The sequence below is a fragment of the Pleurodeles waltl genome, chromosome 8, assembly GCF_031143425.1.
Source record: "Pleurodeles waltl isolate 20211129_DDA chromosome 8, aPleWal1.hap1.20221129, whole genome shotgun sequence".
NCBI lineage: Eukaryota > Metazoa > Chordata > Amphibia > Caudata > Salamandridae > Pleurodeles > Pleurodeles waltl.
In genome coordinates, this window is record NC_090447.1 from 1,291,239,333 (window position 1) to 1,291,262,136 (window position 22,804).

A 22,804-nucleotide genomic window follows, 5' to 3' on the forward strand; every position below is an offset into this window, starting at 1 on the left:
CTCCAACCCCCTGGTGTGTGTCTGGGGCCTGGCCTGGGCAAGGCAGGATTTCACAAACAAGAGAGACTTTCCATTGACGTAGGCTTACTTCAAAGGCCAAAATGGGTATAAGAAGAGCACCCAAACACCTGAAAAACTAGATCACTTCTGGACATCAAGAGGAACCTCTGCCTGAGGAGAAGTGCTGCCCTGCCTGTGACTGTGCTTTGTGGAGCTATCCTGCAGTTGCTGCTTCTGCCTGTGCAAGGGGACAAAGACTGGACTTTGTTGTGCATTCCTGCTTATGGAGAAATCTCCAAGGGCTTGTCCTGAGCTTGCCTCCTGTTGTTGAAGTCTAAGGACCATCAAAGACTTTTCCTGCCAGCACCTGGACTCTCTGCTGAGACTCCTGCCCTGCCAAGTGGTGCCCTATCCAGTTCCTGGGGCCTTAACAGGTGGAGCTGGCAGACCAAGATTGAAAATCCACGCACAGACTGAAGCTGAAAAACGATGCACCGCTGGCTTTGCAGCAGAAATCGACATTCCACCGGCATCGCAGGTGGGAGATTGACGCACACAGCTGGAAAAACGACGCACAACACCCGCTGACGGGGGCTGATAACGTCGCAACCCACATAGTGCGGTTTTGTTGATACTGTGCGGCAGGATTTTCAACGCAAACCTTGCTGGGTGCGGAAAAATGATGCAAAGCCTGCCCGGACCTAAGTGCTTGCCCGGATCGATGCAATGCTTTCCTGCGGAGAGGACAAATGGCGCACGCCGACCCGACCGGAGGAGGAGAACAATGCACGGTCTTGCTTGCGGGTGACAAATTGACGCATCGCTAGCCTTTTTTGCCCGTGCGTGTTGTTTTGACGCTACCCAGGTACTTTTCAACACTAACAGTGTTTTTACTGTTTTCTCCATGTTTTAAGATTCTTTTGCTTTTAAAATAAATAACTTGACTGGAGGTTGAATTTTTGTCATTTTGGTCTTGTTTTGTTTAGATAAGTATTTCCTATTTTTCTCAACCTGTGTTGTGTCATTTTGTAGTGTTTTCACTGAGTTACTGTGTGTGTTGGTACAAATACTTTACAACTAGACTCTGTAGTTACAGTGGGTAACCTAAATGCCAACCAAAGACCCCATTTCTAACAGTGAGCTACTTCACAATCACTACTAAGCACTTTGTTGGTGGCTCACCACATGAATGTCCTTCACATAAAAACATTCCAGGTCTGCAGGAATGAAAAAATGAGGTGCAAGTTGTTACATGATTACAGAGCTTGTGATATTACACTCTGTGGCCTGTTTGCCGAGGCACATACATGTTTAAAAGTCTAAGGGGGTGATTCTCACCCTGGCGGGCGGCGGAGGCAGCCCGCCAGAGTTCCCCCCTCCAAAATACCGCTCCACAGTCGAAAGACCGCTGAGGGTATTTTGGCTTTTGCACTAGGCTGGCGGGCGACCGCCAAAAGGCCGCCCGCCAGCCCAGTGCAAAAGACCCTTCCCACGAGGACGCCGGCTCAGAATTGAGCCGGCGGAGTGGGAGGTGCGACGGGTGCAGTGGCACCCGTCGCGTATTTCAGTGTCTGCAAAGCAGACACTGAAATACAAAGTGGGGCCCTCTTATGGGGGCCCCTGCAGTGCCCATGCCATTGGCATGGGCACTGCAGGGGCCCCCAGGGGCCCCATGACAACCCATACCGCCATGGCGGTATGGGCTGTCAGAATCCCCATGGCGGCGCAGCGAGCTGCGCCGCCATGGAGGATTCTAATGGGCAGCGGAAAACCGGCGGGAGACCGCCGGTTTTCCGCATCTGACCGCGGCCAAACCGCTGCGGTCAGAATGCCCTGCGGGGCACCGCCAGCCTGTTGGCGGTGCTCCCGCCAACCCTGGCCCCAGCGGTCCATGACCGCCGGGGTCAGAATGACCCCCTAAATGTTTTAATCTTATTGGAGACCTTTAAATGGTGGGCTGACATAATTCTGTGTTGGAACTGCTATTGCCAAAAGCAGGAGAGCCGTGAGTTACAGATTTTAAAACAGACGCATTTACAATCATTTTAATTTTCAACTTTTTAAAGCAACATTGTTCTCTCATTTCACCACCCCATCATTTTCTCTACGTGCCAGGGATACACACAACCCATTATTATTTATTTTTTTCATAAATATTTTTTATTAGTTTCGTTTATAAAACAGTACAATAACAGTTAAGGTTGTACATGCCATTGGCACTCAAACACTCTTAACTCATCCCCACACCCATCTGTGCCTTCCCTTCTCTCCTAACAAATTGGGATCCTCACCGTTGCCAACAGTAGCATCTTCCATCACGTCATGGTATCACCTCCACCTTTACCAGACTTTCTCAAACTTCTGGGGGGTTTCTCGACTTTCAACAACCACCTGCCCTGCTTCCACGCATCTGTCACTTGTGGAGGCGTGAGCCCACCCCTGTACCCTAGCCACATCTCTTTTTGCCACAACACACCCCAGCATGCAGAACAACAATTGCTTATGAGGGATGGCCACATCATTAAATATATCTTGCACCATCAGTTAGGGTGTCCTAGGGAGATCTAATGCCATTACCAATTCCAGTTTAGTGACAACTGCTCCCCAGTACGAACTCATCCTGGGGCAATCCCACACCGTATTCAGAAAGGTACCCACCACCCTCACTGCACAGAAGACGCCTAGGACTCTCAGCTCGCACCATCTTGTATAAAGGGACATGTTGTAATAGGACCTGTGAAAGATGTTGAATTGACTTAAGAGCAGCCTAGTGGGGATGGCCACTTCCATCGGGTGCATCAGATGCCTCCCAGTCAATTTCCTATGAAAATTAATTTAACTAATTTGGTTTGACTAGATATTTCAGCAGCTGGGACTTGTTACTGTTAGATCCGTTGTCTCACGATAAAAGCCTCCTGATAAATTTAGAAAGTTAACTCCAGTACATTTGGGATTTTGCATTTTAAGTAATCGTTACCCTGACACATGACAAAGAATGTTAGTTACTGTCTTGTGTAATTTATCTTAACATGTATTGAACGTATAATGAGGAAGACTGTCCAGTAAGTGGCGGACTAGAGGTGAAATAATACATTATGGGCCAGATGTAGCAAAAAAGCAATTTGCGACTTGCAAATTGCGAGTCCCTGCGACTCGCAATTTGCAAGTCGCAAATTGCTATGCAGTACGGTGTCTCAGACACCGCCTGCAACTCGCAATGGGGTCGCAATGACCCACCTCATGAATATTCATGAGGTGGGTCGCAAATTGCGGCCCCATTGCGAGTATAGGCACTCGCTAACATGGAGGCCTGCTGACGTCAGCAGACCTCCATGTTAGCGACCTGCTTTTAAATAAAGCTGTTTTTTTTTTTTTTAAATGTAGCCCGTTTTCCCTAAGGGAAAACGAGCTGCATTTCAAAAAAATCCGAAACCTTTTGTTTCGGTTTTTTCAGGGCAGGGAGTGGTCCCTTGGACCACTCCCTGCCCTGAAAAAATGTTTTGGGGTCCAGTCTCAAACTGGAAGGGGTCCCATGGGGACCCCTTCCAATTTGCGAGTGGGTTACCATCCACTTGAAGTGGATGGTAACTGCGGTCGCAAATGGAGTTGCATACCACTGCGACTCGCAAATAGGAAGGGAACACCCCTTCCTATTTGCGATTCGGAAATGCATTTTGCGAGTCGGTAACGACTCGCAAAATGCATTTCTGCATAGGAAACACGCATTTGCGAGTCGCAAACGGCAGATTTTGCCGTTTGCGACTCGCAAAGTGTTTCCTACATCTGGCCCTATTTTACATATTTTTTATGCATACGATAGGTAAGCACATCGAACATGTTTGCCTGTAATTGATCTTAATAACACCACATTAAACAAGGTAGGTAATTGGCAGTATGGAGATTGCGCATTGAAAATGTGTTGTACTTCGAAAGAGGATTTTTATATTAGACATATTTTAAACTCTATTTTTGGGCATTCACAAGTCACTGACATTCTGCTAAATGAAGAACCTAGTTGCCAGAGTCAGAATATGATGATATATATTGGAATGAATCGCGCTGCCATCTCAGTGACTTGGCTAAAGCTGCTGTCTTTTCCTGTTTGGTAAATTTGTTCACAGGAGGAGAAATAATTGGAGCCAAGGTTTTATGGTATTTCATGGAACTACTGCTTGTAAAGCACTTGTACTCCCTAAGGCTTCAAGGCGCTCAATGGTAGGCAATGTACTGAAACAAACTAAGTAATAAAAACGTGCTTGTAAAGCAATATTCATCAAAAGCAAACATGGTTGGATTCAGTCCTCAGACTGTCTGGGTGACAGCTCCAGAGTTTAGGAGCACAAGAAGAGAAACTCGGGTCTCCCGATCTAGTTTTGATCAGTTTCGGCACTCTGAGAATGTTGTTGAAGGAGGAGTGGAGATTCTGGCTAAGACAGTAACTACTCGCCGAAAAGCAGTACATTTAGGAGCTTGACCTTAAAAAGCTTTAAAAGTAACACAAAAAGCCTTCCATTTAGTCCTTTCTATGCAACTTAATCTGGTCAGAACCGATGGGCACATGTAAAACTTTGGTTCTTTAAAATCTGTCTAGCAGCTCCGTTTTATACCAGCTTCATTCTTTTCAAGAGGCACAAAGGCAGACTGAGATATGAGGCGTTGGTATAATCTCGTGTGGACATAACAATAGCAGCAGCTGCATCTTTTTTCTCATATTTCATAAAAAAGGGAAGTAATTCCCCATAATTCTCAGGTGATGGAGGCAGGTGGAACAACCAAGAACATATGATTAACTAGAGTTAGTAGGTAGTTGATTTTAACCCCAAAGCTATTTTCAACTAGAGAAGGGGTTGGGCATGATCCCAATTCACTTTTCCAAAACGTGACCTGCCAGAGATCTACCTTGCCATGGATTACTAACACATCTGTTTTCTCTGCATTTAATTTAAGTTTATTGGTGCCCAACAATTCCCAAATAAAGGGCATGATGTGCTGAAATGCTTCACGATTATGCTAAATGTTAAAAATATTTGTGAATCATCAGGGTACACATACATCTTCAAGCCTTTGCTTGCAAAAGCCTTGACAGGCAGAACAATTCATATGTTAAAGAGGTGGGGGAAAGGCGATCTCATAAGTGATACCTCATAAGTAATTTGAGATGGATTAAGCAGTAAAATTGAACAGTTTAACTGTTAGTCTTTGGTCAAGGAGATAAGGATGAAATCAGGCAAACGTTGTATCCTTCTGACTGCTGCAACAATGCAGTTAGAAAGGATGGAGTGGTCCACAATATCCAAAGCTGCGGATAGATATCGGAGGAGCAAGGCATTACTAAATTATTAATCACAGTCCATGCATAGATCATATAACACTGACAGTAAAACCGATTCTGTGTTTTGCACAAGAAAAACAATGTTTGGAGATGAGGAACTACCATGGCATCCTTGAAATGACCAAGGATTACTCTACAATACAAGAAAAGGCTGATTAATGTCAGCAGAGGAATGGTAATCGTGTTGGCCATAAGGCTAAAAATCTTGGGTGGACAAGGGTCCGACAGGGGGCCTGATTTGACCTTTGCTAACTTGGATAATAAATCTTCTTTAGAGAAATGTTCTTAGGAGGAGAGTTTCGGAGGGTTGAATTCAGGGTCAGCAAGAACTGGTTGAAAACAGCCCCTGAAATATCTGCACTAATGTTTAAGATTGTAGCTACAATTTAGTTACCAAGATGGTTGCAAAAATACTTTGGAGGACTCAAACTTGGGATAATCAGAGAAATGTTAGAAAGTTGTCTTACAATCTTAAAATTTTCATACGATCTATTGGGGCGTCACTGATTCTGGATGAATAGTGTGATTGTCTTGTTATGCATACCATCTTTTTTCATAAACTATGAGGCCTCTTTTGAACCCAAAGTGCATTCCATCTGCAAAGGAGGATGTTCACTTGGGCTGTATTCTATGAAGCAGGCGTTAGGTAGTTAGGTATACTTTGAAAAGTCAAAGGAACATAGCATTCCTCTGCTGTAGCTAGCCATTTTGAAAAGGTCTTACATTGCTACTCAGTCATATTTTGGTGCTCAAAATAAGACTCACAGGGAAAATAAGAACATTAATTCAAATTGATTCTATTCCAATTTCAATATAGCATTTCAGATTTCGTAGTTGAAAGCATGTAAACATAAAAGTAATTACTGTATAAAATGATCTGAGGGGGCAAAGAGGTTGAATGAAGGTACATTTAGATTTAGGTTAGTGACCCACAAATGGTCTAGGGGTGGCCTTTCTTGCATGTAGAGACAGAAATCATTTGAGACTGAGAGATGTAATCAACTTTAAGATGTTCCTGCATTTCCTATCTCCTGCTCATTGCTTTTAAAAATATAATTAAAATCACCAATAACCAATAGATTGTTTGTAAGTGATCTACCTACAGCAAAAGATCCAAGGGAAGGAATGTAATTTTACAGGGGGGGGATACTTTAAAAACAACTGAATATGTAATGAAGTTAGAAAATACTTCTACAGACAATAGGTCTGTTTATTTAAACAGTCGAGGAATAGTATGCTAAACCATCAGTGCTACCACACCTCCCATCCTACAGTCTATTTTGATAGTGTAAAAGAAACATTTGGGAATAGTCAATAGAACATCAACAAAAGAAGACTTGGTTAATCAAGTGTCTGACAGTAATAAAACATGAATGGAGATATGAACACCTGTATCAGACTTCCTCTTGTGTTTAATTAGAGCATGTAAAATTAATCTTTGAATTTATAGTTTTAGTAGCGGTCAGAGTATCTAGTATGCAATTAGTAGGTCCATGTTGCTACTTTAAAATGTCTAAGTCACTTATGCAACACAATGTCTCGGCTTGTAATTTGGTAGCAAAAGGCCAGACTTTTTCAATCTCAGCCGAGGAGTAGCAGTGCACACCAGCATAATGGCTGGCCCTTGGTTCTGTTCAGTCAAGGACGGATGCATTCAGACTTGCCTTTGGCTCGCCCACTGAGTGCCTTTGGTGCACCTCCTGAATGTGCCCACTAAGCAGATACGCTTTACCCATGTTCAAATAGCCAATAGGGTCAGTGCACGTGCTCTGACTGCTTGCTCACTAACTAGGAAGCTGACCTCCTGTGGCTACGCAGTGGCTGCTTGTAACACAGAGGTAAAGATCAAAGGCACCCCCATTCGATGGTGATGGCAAAGAGGCTCCAGCATAGATTAAAACAAATAAGATATCTTTAAAAACAGAATATCTAACAATCAAGGCAGTGTTCACATCTGTGTGCCGCAAGACTACAATCTGGATGCTCCTCGCACGTGTTTAAATAGCCAGTAGAGGGCTGCGCGCATGCTCTGAGTGTCAGCTCCCAGCATGCAGGCAGAAACGAAGGGCTATTTAAACATGGGCAAAACGCAACTATTTTTCAGTCTGGTAGTGCACAAATATGCAAACTGCCTTCATTGTAAGATATTCTGCACAAAGTTATTTGTCGACAGGTATAAGATGCTGATGTATACGTTCATACATTAGGTAGAGGAGTGTATGGCTATGTTTATAGTGTTAATATTAGGCACAATAACGTGACAAATATGCTTCACATGTTCTGTGCATCTGTTTTGTGATTTGCATTTTTGATATATCTTTACACATGAAAGTCATGTTACTTGTCCATAATCTAAGTTTCTAATAAATTAAGTATAAGTATGCATGGACAAATTGATGTGCATAGTCTATGTCCCTAAAATAGCTGAGTGTTAATTAGCTATCTATTGTTTTAGAAAAACAAAAAATCTGTAGTTTATACTGAGGTTGGAGGATAATTGTATAGTTTGTCAATTGCACTTTATCATCTGTTTGTGAAGCAGTCCCTGAAACTCCACAATTCCATAATCCTCAGCATCTCCGTACCAAATTTCAGCAGGTAAAATTGTTTTGTGTTTGTTCTTTTTCAGACATTGAGTGCTTTTTCGGCCTGGCTAAATATATCTTAATTGTCTACCAAAGCTCATGTCGCCATGACACAAACTCACGGAAAGTGGGTTTCGGATCAGCTGCCTACAGCCACTGGCTTGTTTGTGTCAACCCCCTTCCCCCATTATTAGTTTGGAATCTCAAAGCACTGCACTGTGAATGTTTTTATATGTGGTCATGGAATCTGGTGTACAAATATATACACCAGGGGCCTATTTGGGGAAAGAAGCCCTGTTATCATCATTACCTCTTCTTTCCTTTTTCATAGACTTTCCCCCCTGAATACCCGTCATAGAAGGTCCCACACGGCTCACTTCCTGTTTCTTTGTGCCTATTCAAATTGATTTCCAGAGTTTTAAAGACATCCAGGGTATCAATGACAGGACATAGGAAAGGTGATTTCTCCCGGTTTCTTCACACGTGTGGAGGATGAGGCTGTCCTTTGCTTCTCCATCACAGGAGACTGTACTCTGAAACCTGAAAGTGAGGTGGTGTCGGATTCCAATGATGGCACCCCAGGAGATGACCAGATATGTTTTAGCACCTAGTCAGGCGAAGGTAGGTGCAGGTAAGTATTACTGTTCACGGGGAAAACGTATTTTGAGAAGTCAGGCTGAGTCTGAGGAGAAACTCCTAATCGAGAGCAAGATCTCTTCCCCAAATTCCCTCTTATTCCCATAGGAGAAGATGGTGCTCCTGTTTGGCAGATTCGTCTCTCCCATGTACCCAGGCTGAGGTACAGGAGGTGATAGAAGCTGCTGTGGCAAAGGCTTTGCAAGAAGAATGTGGCAGATGCTCTTTTTCTAGGTATACAAGCAGAAGATGACCTGAATGGGCGAGATGCTGCTTTGTGTTTTATACCTCAAGTGAAAATGAAGATATTACTACAACATGCTAGGGGTGATATTGTTTTGCCCCTTACCGTGCAGGCCCCAGAAGAGTATGTTGAACAATTTCATTCATTTGAGCAACGGTTTTCTTCTCAACTGCTCTTTCACCAATCCATGAAATCGATAATACAGAGAGACTAGTGTGATCCTAAAAAGCTTCACATTTAATTGAGATTGGAAGACACAATTCCAGTTAAAGCAACTTTCTCAAGTTTCCCTGGATGCCTTTCAATTACATTTGAGTACATGACACGTAAAGATCCAGTAGATCTCAAAGTAGATTCTGCACTGCAAAAAGCTAAGGCAGACACCATGCTATCGTGGAATGTGTATGCGGCCTATGTGATAAAATCATTAGGGTAGGATTTTATCTCCTCATAAGTCTTCATAGGAAGCCGTAAAAAAAGAGGTTCAAAATGTAATTAATGTAGCGTTCGACTCTATTAATACTGTTGCATGTACTTCAAGTTCAACCACGGCTGCCTGAGGCAACCTTTAGGTCTGTGACTGGGAAACTGGCACTAATCAAAAGAACATGGTCTTACATGCTCCTTTTGTGTTCATAAATTATTTTGCCCTGAGTTCAATTAGGCAGTGAAGACAACATTTGAGAATCATACATATGAATATGCTTTCCAATCCAGAAACAGGCAATATGCAAAGGATAATCATTAAGATGAATAGATGGATTCTATTTCCACTTAGGGCCAGATGTAGCAACTTTAAAATTTGCGAGGTGCAAAGTGCGAGTCCATGCGACTCGCAATTTGCACCTCGCAAATTGGTATGCAGTACGGTGTCTCAGACACCGACTGCAACTCGCTATGGGGTCGCAATGACCCACCTCATGAATATTCATGAGGTGGGTCGCAAATTGCGGCCCCATAGCGAGTATAGGCACTCGCAAACATGGAGGCCTGCTGTCGTCAGCAGACCTCCATGTTCGTGACTGCTTTCAATAAAGCATTTTTTTTTTTTTAAGTGTAGCCCGTTTTCCTTAAAGGAAAACGAGCTGCACTTAAAAAAAAAAACCGAAACCTTTAGTTTCGGTATTTTTTCAGGGCAGGGAGTGGTCCCTTGGACCACTCCCTGCCCTGAAAAAATTTTTTGGGGTCCATTCACAAAGTGGAAGGGGTCCCATGGGGACCCCTTCCAATTTGCGAGTGGGTTACCATCCACTTGAAGTGGATGGTAACTGCGATACCATTTGCGACCGCGTATGCGGTCGCAAATGGTATTGCATCCCACTCAGACTCGCAAATAGGAAGGGAACACCCCTTCCTATTTGCGATTCTGAAATGCATATTGCGAGTCGGTACCCACTCGCAATATGCATTTCTGAATAGCAAAGAGGCTTTTGCACCTCGCAAACGGCGATTTTCGCCGTTTGCGAGGCGCAAACCCTTTGCTACATCTGGCCCTTAGTCATTTAAATAATCACGCCTTTTGAAACCTCTCAGCCTCTACGGCAACTAAGGGAAAGTTTAATTTTCAGCCGCTGCTTGGGTGAAAACCTCCATGTTCTCCACTACTGAAGATTTCTCTATGAAGTTTTTCTGTTCTTCATGGATAATGACAGCATCAGCTCTTTGGGTGCGGGTTGTGGTATCCAAAGGTTATGCCTAGTTTTCTTTTTGACTTAACTGGGTTTGGGGATTCGAGTTGCATATTCTCCAAAGAGACCTGCAAAGAAAACAGCATTGACAGAACACGTCTATGATGTACAGTCCAAAAGCACTCTTGTGCCAGTTCTACTAGAATATATGAGCTGTGGATTTTATTCAGTAGTGTTTCTTATACCAAAGAACAAAGGAGGGTTCATATTGTCCATGGAGCTGAAATGTTTGAATTAGTGGATGCCATAGCTTCCTTTCTAAATGATACGGAGTACTTTCTGTTTATTCTGGCTCTTCAAGATGTCTGTCTCCATACCCCTCAACATTTCAGTGATTGGAAGCATCTCCTGTTCCTTCTATACCATCCATATTTTAATATTATTTTTTAAACCTGTTGTGAGAGTATTTATCAAAGCAGTCACTCAATTGGTGCTGTTCCTACTTAAGACTGCAGTCCTGATTTAGATATCCTGTCCACCAAAATATAAATCCCTTAGGAAATGATGGGACTCATATTTCGGCAGGGGGGATATCCGTCATCGTTGTGACGAAGTAACCCGTCTGTTGAAATCTTAATCAGGCCCTGTATGTTTAAAATATATCCCAATAACTGATTGATCCATACTCTATCAATGTATTTAGTTCAAGTGTAACAAAAAGACAAACGCATTTCTAACTCATCATGGCCTAATGATGAATCAAAAGAAGTCGCATATGATTCCATCTCAAACTCTGGAGTTTATAAATCCTCTCTTCAGGACAGATGTGGTGAAGATATTTCACCTGAATCACAGGATCAGAACCCTATAATCCTCAAATCATTTTCTACTTCATTACTTCAGTTGAGTTTGGTGGACATTACAGTGACACATGTTGTTTACAGTGTTCCTAGAACCAATTGGCTCATCACAAACTAAAGCCATTACTTCACCTCTGAAGCCATTGACACGCAGCATCAGAACAATATGTGACTGTTAGAAATTGGGTCTATAGTTGGCAGAGCTATGCACCCTGTCTAAGTAGGGGCAATCATCTTAGTCAGGGTAAGTCACAACACAACCTAAATTATCCTATGCTCACTCTCAGGTAGCTTGGCACAGAGCAGGCAGGCTTATCTTAGAAGACAATTTGTAAAGTGTTTGTGCAATAACGTATACAGTAACACAGTGAAAACACCACAAAAAGTGATCCACACAAGTTTAGAAAAATAGATAATATTTATCTGAATAAAACAAGACTAAAATGAAACAGGTTCAATATACACCAGTCAAGGTATCACTTTTAGAAATTTAAGCAAGTCTTAATCTATGGGAGTCAATGGATATGTCTCTTTAGCACAATGTACCTGGGCTGTGTCAAAAACAAAGACAATGAAGTGATGCGTCAATCTTACTATGCAGAGGAGGTGATGCATTGATTCTTCCCTCGTAGGAAAGATGATGCGTCAGTTCCTTACTGGAGTGGAGGTCATGTGTCAATTCTTTCCTCACAGGAAAGGCGATGCATCAATTTCTGGACACATAGACTCAGTTCCTTACTGCGGTGCATGGTTGATGACACATTGATGCCCAGGGACGATGCGTGGAAAATCCAGACATGCTATGATGATGGAACTGAGGTGAAACCGGTGCTGCATCGATTCTGCAGGCGCAGTATTGATTTTTCAGCTGCGAGACATAGTGAAAGGGCTACTTATGTGGGTAACACAATCAGTGCTGCAGGCCCACTAGAAGCATTTAATGTGCAGGCCCTGGGCACATTTAGTGCACTTTACTAGGGACTTATATTTAAATTAAATATGCCAATTGAGTAGGAGCTAATGTTACCATGTTTAGGGGAGAGAGCACAAGCACTTTAACACTGGCCTCAGTGGTAAAGTGCACAGAGTCCTAAAACCAGCAAAACTAGATCAGGAAAATGGAGGGAGACATGGGAAGACCACCATAAGTATGTCAGGTCTAACTGTAATGTTTCAGAAAACTCTAATCATTCTTCACCTACAATTGTACTGGTGTCTTTGCACTTTCATTCTGATTAAGAGGATGTCTTTAGGTCCTACAACTCCTGTAATAATGATGACAGACACAAGTGCATTGAAATTTGGGGCCACTTTCAGCTGCTTAAATACAGTAATGTTGGTCCAGCACAGAATCTCTTCAATTATCCAATTCCAAGGAACTTAAGGCAATTTGAATATGCCTTTGATTCCTCTCTCTGCTTCTTAACTCCAGGGATGATGCAGTCTAGGCAGACGACACTGTGGCTAAACCATATATCAACAGGCACGGGTAACAAAATCAGTATCACAGTCATTAGTGGCACAAAGATGTTTTGTTGAGCAGAGATTCATCTTGCATCCTTGCAGCAAACTATATCAGAAGGGAGGTAAAAATTTATGCAGATTCACTTGAGTAGGGTGTTTTCAACTTCATCAAACTATGCAGCACTTATATTGGACAAAAGGTCATTTTGGGAGCTCTGCAGGAGATTTGAAAACCAGCGCAAAGACTCTTAGTAACCATGACCAATCAAGTATCTCTCAGTTTATATTCCAGGTTGCACAACAGCATGGCTTGGGTTAGACATTCCAATGATCAGGCACCCCAAATGCATTCTGTAGGCTTTTCCACCATTCAGTCTACTAATAAGGCTCTGTTCAAGATTCATCAAGAAAGAGGCTATACGCTAATGGTAGAGCCTTAAAGAGCATATGTCACATTTCGAAAGGAATTAACAGTGAGAATTCCTTGGTTGCAACAGCTGTTGCCATCTCCTTGGAGAGTCCAGTGCTATCTCAGTTCTGGTTGGCAGGGCCTGCAGGCCTCATTATTAAATGCTCACTAATAGGTCCTTGGAAGTAGTAGTGGAAGTTCATTCTCCCATAGAAGAATCTGCTTGAAAACCATATAAAAAACGTTGGTCTTCCTTTCAGTCTTTGTGTTCTGGTTATTTTACATTGCTTGTCCTGCCATGTTCCTGAGATTCCTGATATTATATTAGTGGGTTTCTATATGGAATCAGCAGTAGCCGCCTCAAATATATAGCAGGCTGCAATTTGGTCCTTTGAAGACTATAGGGAGGATTACACAGCATTTTATCTTTAATACTCAGATTATTTAAAGCCTTCATTTTCTGGATCCATCTCGGAACACATTGGTTCCACCAGGACACACACATCTTGTTCTAAGAGGTCTGCAGAATTCACCACTTGAACATTTATGTTGTTTACCAGTAGACATGCGGTCCTTAAAAGTTGTGTTTTTATTATGGCTGTCAAGTCTCTAAGGTGGCTAGGGGATCTGGGCTCTTTGCTCATAGCCCTAGCCTTAGTTGCAACATTGTCCTATTTTACTATCAACATTTGTGTCTTCGTTCATTGTGGATCTGCAAGTGTATTCTTAGAAATGTATATGAGAGGTTAGATGTACAGAGGGCAGATCTCTTTGTCCAGTGTAGATCTGTAAGGGGTGTAGCTGCATTATGGGCTCCGGTTTCATGTGTTCTTTTGCTAGACACCTACAGCGTGGAAACGTGGTCTTCTCTTATAACTTTTTTTTATACATTATTGTTAGACTTTTCATCCTTGGCGTGGTCTCCCTTAACTTTTTGCCTCTGTTCCCCAGGTTGTTGATGGGTGCTGGACTCTGATTTTATTGTTTTTGTTACTCTGGGCACTTTACCACTGCTAACCAGTGCTAAAGTGCAAGTGCTCCTGTTTAAAATGTGTACGTAATTGATTCTCCATGATTGGCATATTTGTTTTATTGTTAAGTCCCTGGTAAAGTGCACTAGAGGTGCCCAGGGCCCGTAAATCAAATGTTACTAGTGGGCCTGCAGCACTGGTTGTGCCACCCACACAAGTAACCCTGTAATCATGTCTCACACCTGCCACTGCAGTGTGTGTGTGTGTATTTTTACTCTGTAAATTCAACTTGGCAAGTGTACCCACCTGCCAGGCCTAAACCTTCCCTTTTCTTACATGTAAGGCACCCCTAAGGTAGGCCCTAGGTAGCCCCAAGGGCAGGGTGCAGTGTATGGATAAGGTGGGACATATAGTAATGTGGTTTATATGTCCTGACAGTGAAATACTGCCAACTTCGTTTTTCACTGTCGCAAGGCCTGTCTCTCTCATTGGATAACATGGGGGCTACCTTTAAATATGATTAAAGTGTAGATTCCCCTAGAGAGTAGATGGACATGTGGAGTTTGGGGTCCCTGAACTCACAATTTAAAAATACATCTTTTAGTAAAGTTGATTTTAAGATTGTGCGTTTGAAAATGCCACTTTTAGAAAGTGAGCATTTTCTTGCTTAAACCATTCTGTGACTCTGCTGTGTTTGTGGATTCCCTGTCTGGGTCAGTTTGACAGTTGGGTTGTTTTTCACCTCACACCAGACAGTGACACAAAGGGGGCTGGGGTGTAACCTGCATTTCCTGATTAGCCATCTCTGCTAGGAGGGAGGGGTGGAGTGGTCACTCTCATCTGAAAGGACTGTGCCTGTCTCTGACAATGCCGGCTCCAACCCCCTGCTGTGTGTCTGATGACTTGCCTGGGCAAGGCAGGATTTCACAAGTAGGTGTGAGTCCCCTTTGAAGAAAGGTGACTTCAAAGACTAAAATGGGTATAAGAAGGACACCCAAATCTACAGACTTTAGAAACACTTCTGGAACCAAGAGGAACATCTGCCTGGAGAAGAGCTGATAGCTGAGGAAGAAGTGCTTCCCTGCCTGTGACTGTGCTTTGTGGAGCTTTCCTGCAGTGCTGCTTCTGCCAGAGTAAGAGGGCAAAGACTGGACTTTGTGCGCCTTCCATCTTGTGAAGAAATCTCCAAGGGCTTGATTTAGAGCTTGCCTCCTGTTGTTTGAAGCCTCAGGGACAGCAAAGACTTCTCTCTGCCAACACCTGGAGTCTCTGGAGAGACTCCTGCTCTGACAAGTGGTGCCCGATCCAGTCCCTGGGCCCTTGAAAGGAAAGCTGGTGGAAATCCAAAGAAATCGACTTCGGACGACTTCAGACCGACGCCGCTGCTGAATCCGGTGACGCCGCCTGCACCTGACGCCGTGACCTTCGCTGGAACGCGACGCTCTTCACAGGCCCGACGCAGCAGCAGCCCCGCTGAATTCCGCGACTCCGTGGAAGTTGCCGCACCACGTCGTGACCGACGCCGCTTAAAGTGCACGGATTCAACGTTTCGCACAGACGCCGCGATTCCCGACTTCGCGCATCGGCTTGTTTTCACACTTCACCAAAGGTACTGTACTTGGGGGTCTACACGACTCCGTGTCCGGCGCCGCTGGTGTCGGCTTGTTGGGAACAACTCCGTCACTACGCCGTGTTAACATCTCATTGAAGCATTTTTGTTTTTAAGCGCTATTTTTTAGTTTAATCTTTAAAAATTCATAACTTGACTTGTGTCTGTTGGCTTTTTGTCGTTTTGGTCTTGTTTTGTTTAGATAAATATTTCCCATTTTTCTAAACCGGTGTTGCGTCATTTTGTAGTGTTTTCATTAAGTTACTGTGTGTGTTGGTACAAATACTTTACACCTAGCACTCTGAGGTTAAGCCTACTGCTCTGCCAAGCTACCAAGGGGGTAAGCAGGGGTTAGCTGAGGGTGATTCTCTTTTACCCTGACTAGAGTGAGGGTCCTTGCTTGAACAGGGGGTAACCTGACTGTCAACCAAAGACCCCATTTCTAACATTGGTGATCAGCGGTTGGGATTAGGACTTGTATTTGTACTTGACATACAGTGATTAAGTGTACACTACTGTTTGAGTTCAGACCACTACGTGACCACATACTACTAGTCTTGTGATTTTTGTTTTTTTCTATTTGGACTGTTTATGCTCTGCATTCAGTTTCTTTTTTCGCTGATCCGGTGATTGACTTTTCTGGAACTTCATTTGAGAACTTGCTTTTCTGCATTTGGAACTTTGCACTCTTTTAACCTTTTATCATTTCTCTACTTGGAGATGCATCAGTTGAAGCTGTTTTTGACCTGAAGCAATTGGATAGTTATAACAAGGCTCAGCTAAAGCAGTTTTGTAAAAATTTTGGTTGTCCCATTAAGAGCTCTTACAAGAAGGATGAGCTGAAAAAGGCGCTGAGGGCCTGGATGACAACCAGAAGCACTGGAGGGCACACTGAGGATGAGGATGAGGAGGGAGAGCAATCAGTACATAATGGTATAGTGGGGGGACCTGTTATTCCCAGGGAAGGAGTCTCTAGGGCAAGTAGCAGTGTATCCTCCAAGGGTCTTGCACCTGGAGAGTTACAGGACAGACAGGCAGAGAGGGAGTACCAATTGGAGCTGAAAAAGCTCAGTCTAGAGATGGAACAGAGAAGGCTGGCCATTGAGGAAAGGAAGTTAGCAATGGCTCATGAGCTCAGTTTAAAAGAGATAGATCAGAGGAGTCAGCCCAGTAGGGATGGTGGCAGCAATCCTACAGTGCAGCCCGAGAGAAGGGTACACATCCCAAAAGACCTTGTGAGGGATTATAAGAGGGAGGATGATATCTACTTGTGGTTCAAGGGTTATGAGTCAGCTCTCCACATGAACCTGGTCCCTGAAGCTCATTGGGGGGCAGCCCTGTGGAAGCATTTTGAGGCAGAGGGGAGGGACACACTGACAGCCTTAGGGGATGCTCAGGATCTCACCTACCCTGTCATGAAGGAGGCCTTACTCACCAGGTATGGTCTCACCCCTGAGCAGTACAAGGAGAAGTTTAGATCCTACAAGAGAAAGGAATCCCAAACATGGCTGGAATGTGTTGATTCTTTTTGCAGGTCACTGGATGGTTGGGTGAAGGGCAGTAAGGTAAACACGTATGAGGGGCTTTACAATTTAATTGCTTGGGAGCACTTGTACAGTTTATGTTTTCCAGAGCTGCGCCAGCACCTCATTGACAGCAAGCTGACTGACCCCAGGAAGCTTGCACAGGAAGCGGACCGCTGGGAGAGCACCAGGGTCCAAAAGAGGTATGGGGGAGACCACGCCAAGGGTGGGCAGGGTCCCTCTCAGAAGAAAGGGGGGTAAGGGCAAACAGGGGGAGTTCTCTAAAGGGCCCCAAACTGATTCCCAGGGTAAGGATTCCCAACCCCCCAGTGAAAAGAAGCCATGGTTGTCCAAAGGGAAGCCAGTGGCAGGTGGTCCCCCACGTAAGTGCTATGCATGTGACCAGGTGGGTCATGTGAGGGGGGACCCCAAATGCCCCAAAAGTACACCGGCACCCACTGGTGCACCATCCCAGGGTTTGGCCAGTGTAGCGCTTGGGGAGGAGTTGGTTTCAGGTGGGTGGGAACCAGCAGAAATGACCCTTGTCTCACTAGGGGACAGTGAGATGGTCCAGAGAAACCTAGTGCCTGATAACACTAAGAAGTACAGGCAATGGGTGACCATCAATGGACAGAGGGTGGAGGCTCTGAGAGACACAGGAGCCAGTGTGACTACAGTGAGGAGTCACCTGGTGTCTGAAGAGCAGATTGATCCCCGGGTACTTCACCAAGTAGTTGCGGTAGACAACTCTGAGTGCCTCTGCAGAGTGGCACAGGTTCCCTTTGAATGGGGGGGGGTCTCAGGTTCCTGGAAAGTAGCTGTGAGTCCAACCATGCCTGTTGATTGTTTGCTAGGTAACGACCTGGAGGATTCCCCTTGGAAGGAGGTGGAACACAGGTCTCACTTGGAGATGTTGGGTCTGCCTGGGTGGGTATGCGTATCCACCCGGTCTATGGCAGCCAATCAGGGTAGTCAAGAGCCCCTGAAGCCTGAAACAGTGGCCCAGGGGACCGCCAAGAAGAGGAAGGGCAGGGGGCACGGGAAACCAGCCCCAGAAGTTCCCACAGTCCGGGAGGAGGCAGAGCCTGAGGGGGATGCCCCAGAGCCTACAGGGGAACAGGTGGCTGAACTGGGGGAGATCCCTGAGCTGTCGCAGTGGCAGCAGGAAGGGGGACCCATCAGGGAAGCATTCTGCACAGCGCAGAAGGAGTGCCCTACTCGTGAGGGGCTGCGGTAGCAGGCTGCCGCCCAGGCGGCGGGCGAGGTGCCAGGTACTCACCTGATTTATTGGGAGGATGGCCTCCTGTACAGTGAGCCTAAGGTTCCTGAGCCTGGGTCAGCTCGTATGCTGGTGGTACCCCAGTGCTTCAGGGCCTTCCTACTGGGTTTGGCTCATGATGTGCCTTTGGCAGGACATCTAGGGCAGGACAAGACCTATAAGAGGCTTGTCTCCCACTTTTACTGGCCCTTGATGCACAAGCAGTCAGCTGCTTATTGTAGGTCTTGTCAGACTTTTCAGGCAAGTGGCAAGAGTGGGGGGAAATGCAAAGCTCCCCTCCAACCTTTACCTGTAGTCAGCACTCCCTTTGAAAGGGTAGGAATTGACATTGTGGGGCCTCTGGATCGCAAGACAGCGATGGGCAACAGGTTCATCCTGGTCTTGGTGGACCATGCCACACGGTACCCAGAAGCCATTCCTCTAAGGACGGTCACTGCCCGTGGTGCGACGTGCCTTGATGGGGGTTTTTACCCGCATGGGGTTCCCCAAGGAGGTGGTATCTGATAGAGGTACAAACTTCATATCCACTTATATGAAGTCTCTGTGGAAGGTGTGTGGGGTAACCTACAAGTTCATCACCCCTTACCACCCCCAAAGTAATGGTCTGGTTGAGAGATTCAACCGCACCTTGAAAGGCATGATTCAGGGCCTGTCAGAGCCCTTGAGGCATAAGTGGGACGTTCTCTTGCCATGCCTTCTGTTCGCTTACAGGGAGGTGCCTCAAAGGAACTTGGCTTTAGCCCCTTTGAGCTCATCTATGGCCACCCTGTGAGGGGACCGCTCAGTCTGGTGAGGGAGGCTTTGGAGAAAGCTCCTAGTAAACCACCCCAGGATGTATTTAGCTACATGCTGGCACTAAGAAACCAGACTGCCCACTTCAGGAGTCTAGCTCAGGAGAACCTGGAAGCAAGCCAGGAGGATATGAAACGGTGGTACGACCAGAATGCCACTCTGGTTGAGTTTCAGCCTGGACAAAAAGTGTGGGTCATGGCACCAGTGGAGCCTAGGGCTCTCCAAGATAAGTGGACTGGGCCTTTTGAGGTGGTGGAAAGAAAGAGCGAGGTCACCTATCTGGTAGACTTGCAATCCCCCAGAAACCCTTTGAGGGTCCTACATGTCAACCGCCTCAAACCACACTTTGAGCGAACTGAGCTATCCATGCTCCTAGCGACAGATGACGGGGTGGAGGAAGAGAGTGAGACTCTTCCTGACCTCTTGTCTGCAGGAGAGAAAGATGGGTCTGTGGAGGGAGTGATCCTCTCCCCCTCCCTGACTGAGGAACAGCAGAGGGACTGTCGCCACGTGCTGGGACAGTTCGCCTCGCTGTTTTCCCTGATCCCAGGAGTCACACACCTGTGCACACATGATGTGGACACTGGGGACAGTAAACCTGTTAAACATAAGGTTTACAGGGTGACTGACAGGGTCAGGGTTTGCATTAAGGAGGAAGTCTCCAAAATGTTAACCCTAGGGGTTATTGAGCACTCCAGCAGTCCTTGGGCCAGCCCAGTGGTCTTGGTCCCAAAGGCTGCTGCTCCTGGTGCCACTCCAGAACTTAGGTTCTGTGTGGACTACCGGGGTCTCAATGCGGTCAGCAAGACTGACGCACACCCCATCCCCCGAGCTGATGAGCTCATTGATCGGTTAGGAGCTGCCAAGTACCTCAGTACATTTGATTTAACATCTGGGTACTGGCAGATTGCCTTAACTGAGGGGGCAAAGGAGAGGTCGGCATTCTCTACCCCAGATGGGCACTTCCACTTCAATGTGATGCCCTTTGGGATGAAGAATGCCCCTGCCACCTTTCAGAGGTTGGTCAACCAGGTGTTGGCAGGACTGGATGAGTTCAGTGCCGCGTACCTGGATCACATTGCTGTGTTTAGTTCCACATGGGAGGAACACCTGCAACACCTCTGGAGAGTGTTAGAGGCCCTGCAGAAGGCAGGCCTCACTATTAAGGCGAGCAAGTGCCAAATAGGGCAGGGTTCTGTGGTGTACTTAGGACACCAGGTGGGGAGTGGCCAGGTGGCACCCCTACAGCCTAAGATTGACACAATTCTGGCTTGGGAGCCTCCCAAGACCCAGACTGAAGTGAGAGCCTTTTTAGGTCTCACAGGATATTACAGGAGGTTTGTTAAGGGATATGGTACCATTGTTACCCCCTTAACGGAGTTGACTTCTAAGAAGCAACCCAAGAAAGTGATCTGGACAGAGGCTTGCCAGAATGCTTTTGATGCCCTGAAGGCTGCCATGTGCACAGCACCTGTGCTGCAGGCACCTGACTACTCCAAGGAGTTTGTTGTGCAAACAGACGCCTCAGAGCATGGTATTGGGGCAGTACTCTCACAGCTTAATGAAGAGGGCCTAGATCAACCCGTAGCCTTCATTAGCAGGAGGTTACTACCCAGGGAACGTATGGGGAGTGCCATAGAACGCGAAGCGTTTGCTGTGGTCTGGGCACTGAAGAAGCTAAGACCCTACTTGTTTGGGGCTCACTTCCGAGTTCAGACCGACCACAGGCCCCTCAGATGGTTAATGCAGATGAGGGGTGAGAATCCAAAACAGTTGAGGTGGTCCATTTCCCTACAGGGGATGGACTTTACGGTGGAACATCGTCCTGGTGCAGAGCACGCCAATGCTGATGGTCTGTCCAGGTTCTTCCGCCTTAGTGATGAGAACTACCATGAGGTTGGGTAGTTGCTCCCCACTTTTAGCTGGGGGGGGGACGTGTTAGAATTTTCATCCTTGGCGTGGTCTCCCTTAACTTTTTGCCTCTGTTCCCCAGGTTGTTGATGGGTGCTGGACTCTGATTTTATTGTTTTTGTTACTCTGGGCACTTTACCACTGCTAACCAGTGCTAAAGTGCAAGTGCTCCTGTTTAAAATGTGTACGTAATTGATTCTCCATGATTGGCATATTTGTTTTATTGTTAAGTCCCTGGTAAAGTGCACTAGAGGTGCCCAGGGCCTGTAAATCAAATGTTACTAGTGGGCCTGCAGCACTGGTTGTGCCACCCACACAAGTAACCCTGTAATCATGTCTCACACCTGCCACTGCAGTGTGTGTGTGTGTATTTTTACTCTGTAAATTCGACTTGGCAAGTGTACCCACTTGCCAGGCCTAAACCTTCCCTTTTCTTACATGTAAGGCACCCCTAAGGTAGGCCCTAGGTAGCCCCAAGGGCAGGGTGCAGTGTATGGATAAGGTAGGACATATAGTAATGTAGTTTATATGTCCTGACAGTGAAATACTGCCAACTTTGTTTTTCACTGTCGCAAGGCCTGTCTCTCTCATAGGATAACATGGGGGCTACCTTTAAATATGATTAAAGTGTAGATTCCCCTAGAGAGTAGATGGACATGTGGAGTTTGGGGTCCCTGAACTCACAATTTAAAAATACATCTTTTAGTAAAGTTGATTTTAAGATTGTGCGTTTGAAAATGCCACTTTTAGAAAGTGAGCATTTTCTTGCCTAAACCATTCTGTGACTCTGCCGTGTTTGTGGATTCCCTGTCTGGGTCAGTTTGACAGTTGGGTTGTTTTTCACCTCACACCAGACAGTGACACAAAGGGGGCTGGGGTGTAACCTGCATTTCCTGATTAGCCATCTCTGCTAGGAGGGAGGGGTGGAGTGGTCACTCTCATCTGAAAGGACTGTGCCTGCCTCTGACAATGCCGGCTCCAACCCCCTGCTGTGTGTCTGATGACTTGCCTGGGCAAGTCAGGATTTCACAAGTAGGTGTGAGTCCCCTTTGAAGAAAGGTGACTTCAAAGACTAAAATGGGTATAAGAAGGGCACCCAAATCTACAGACTTTAGAAACACTTCTGGAACCAAGAGGAACCTCTGCCTGGAGAAGAGCTGATAGCTGAGGAAGAAGTGCTTCCCTGCCTGTGACTGTGCTTTGTGGAGCTTTCCTGCAGTGCTGCTTCTGCCAGAGTAAGAGGGCAAAGACTGGACTTTGTGCGCCTTCCATCTTGTGAAGAAATCTCCAAGGGCTTGATTTAGAGCTTGCCTCCTGTTGTTTGAAGTCTCAGGGACAGCAAAGACTTCTCTCTACCAACACCTGGAGTCTCTGGAGAGACTCCTGCTCTGACAAGTGGTGCCCGATCCAGTCCCTGGGCCCTTGAAAGGAAAGCTGGTGGAAATCCAAAGAAATCGACTTCGGACGACTTCAGACCGACGCCGCTGCTGAATCCGGTGACGCCGCCTGCACCTGACGCCGTGACCTTCGCTGGAACGCGACGCTCTTCGCAGGCCCGACG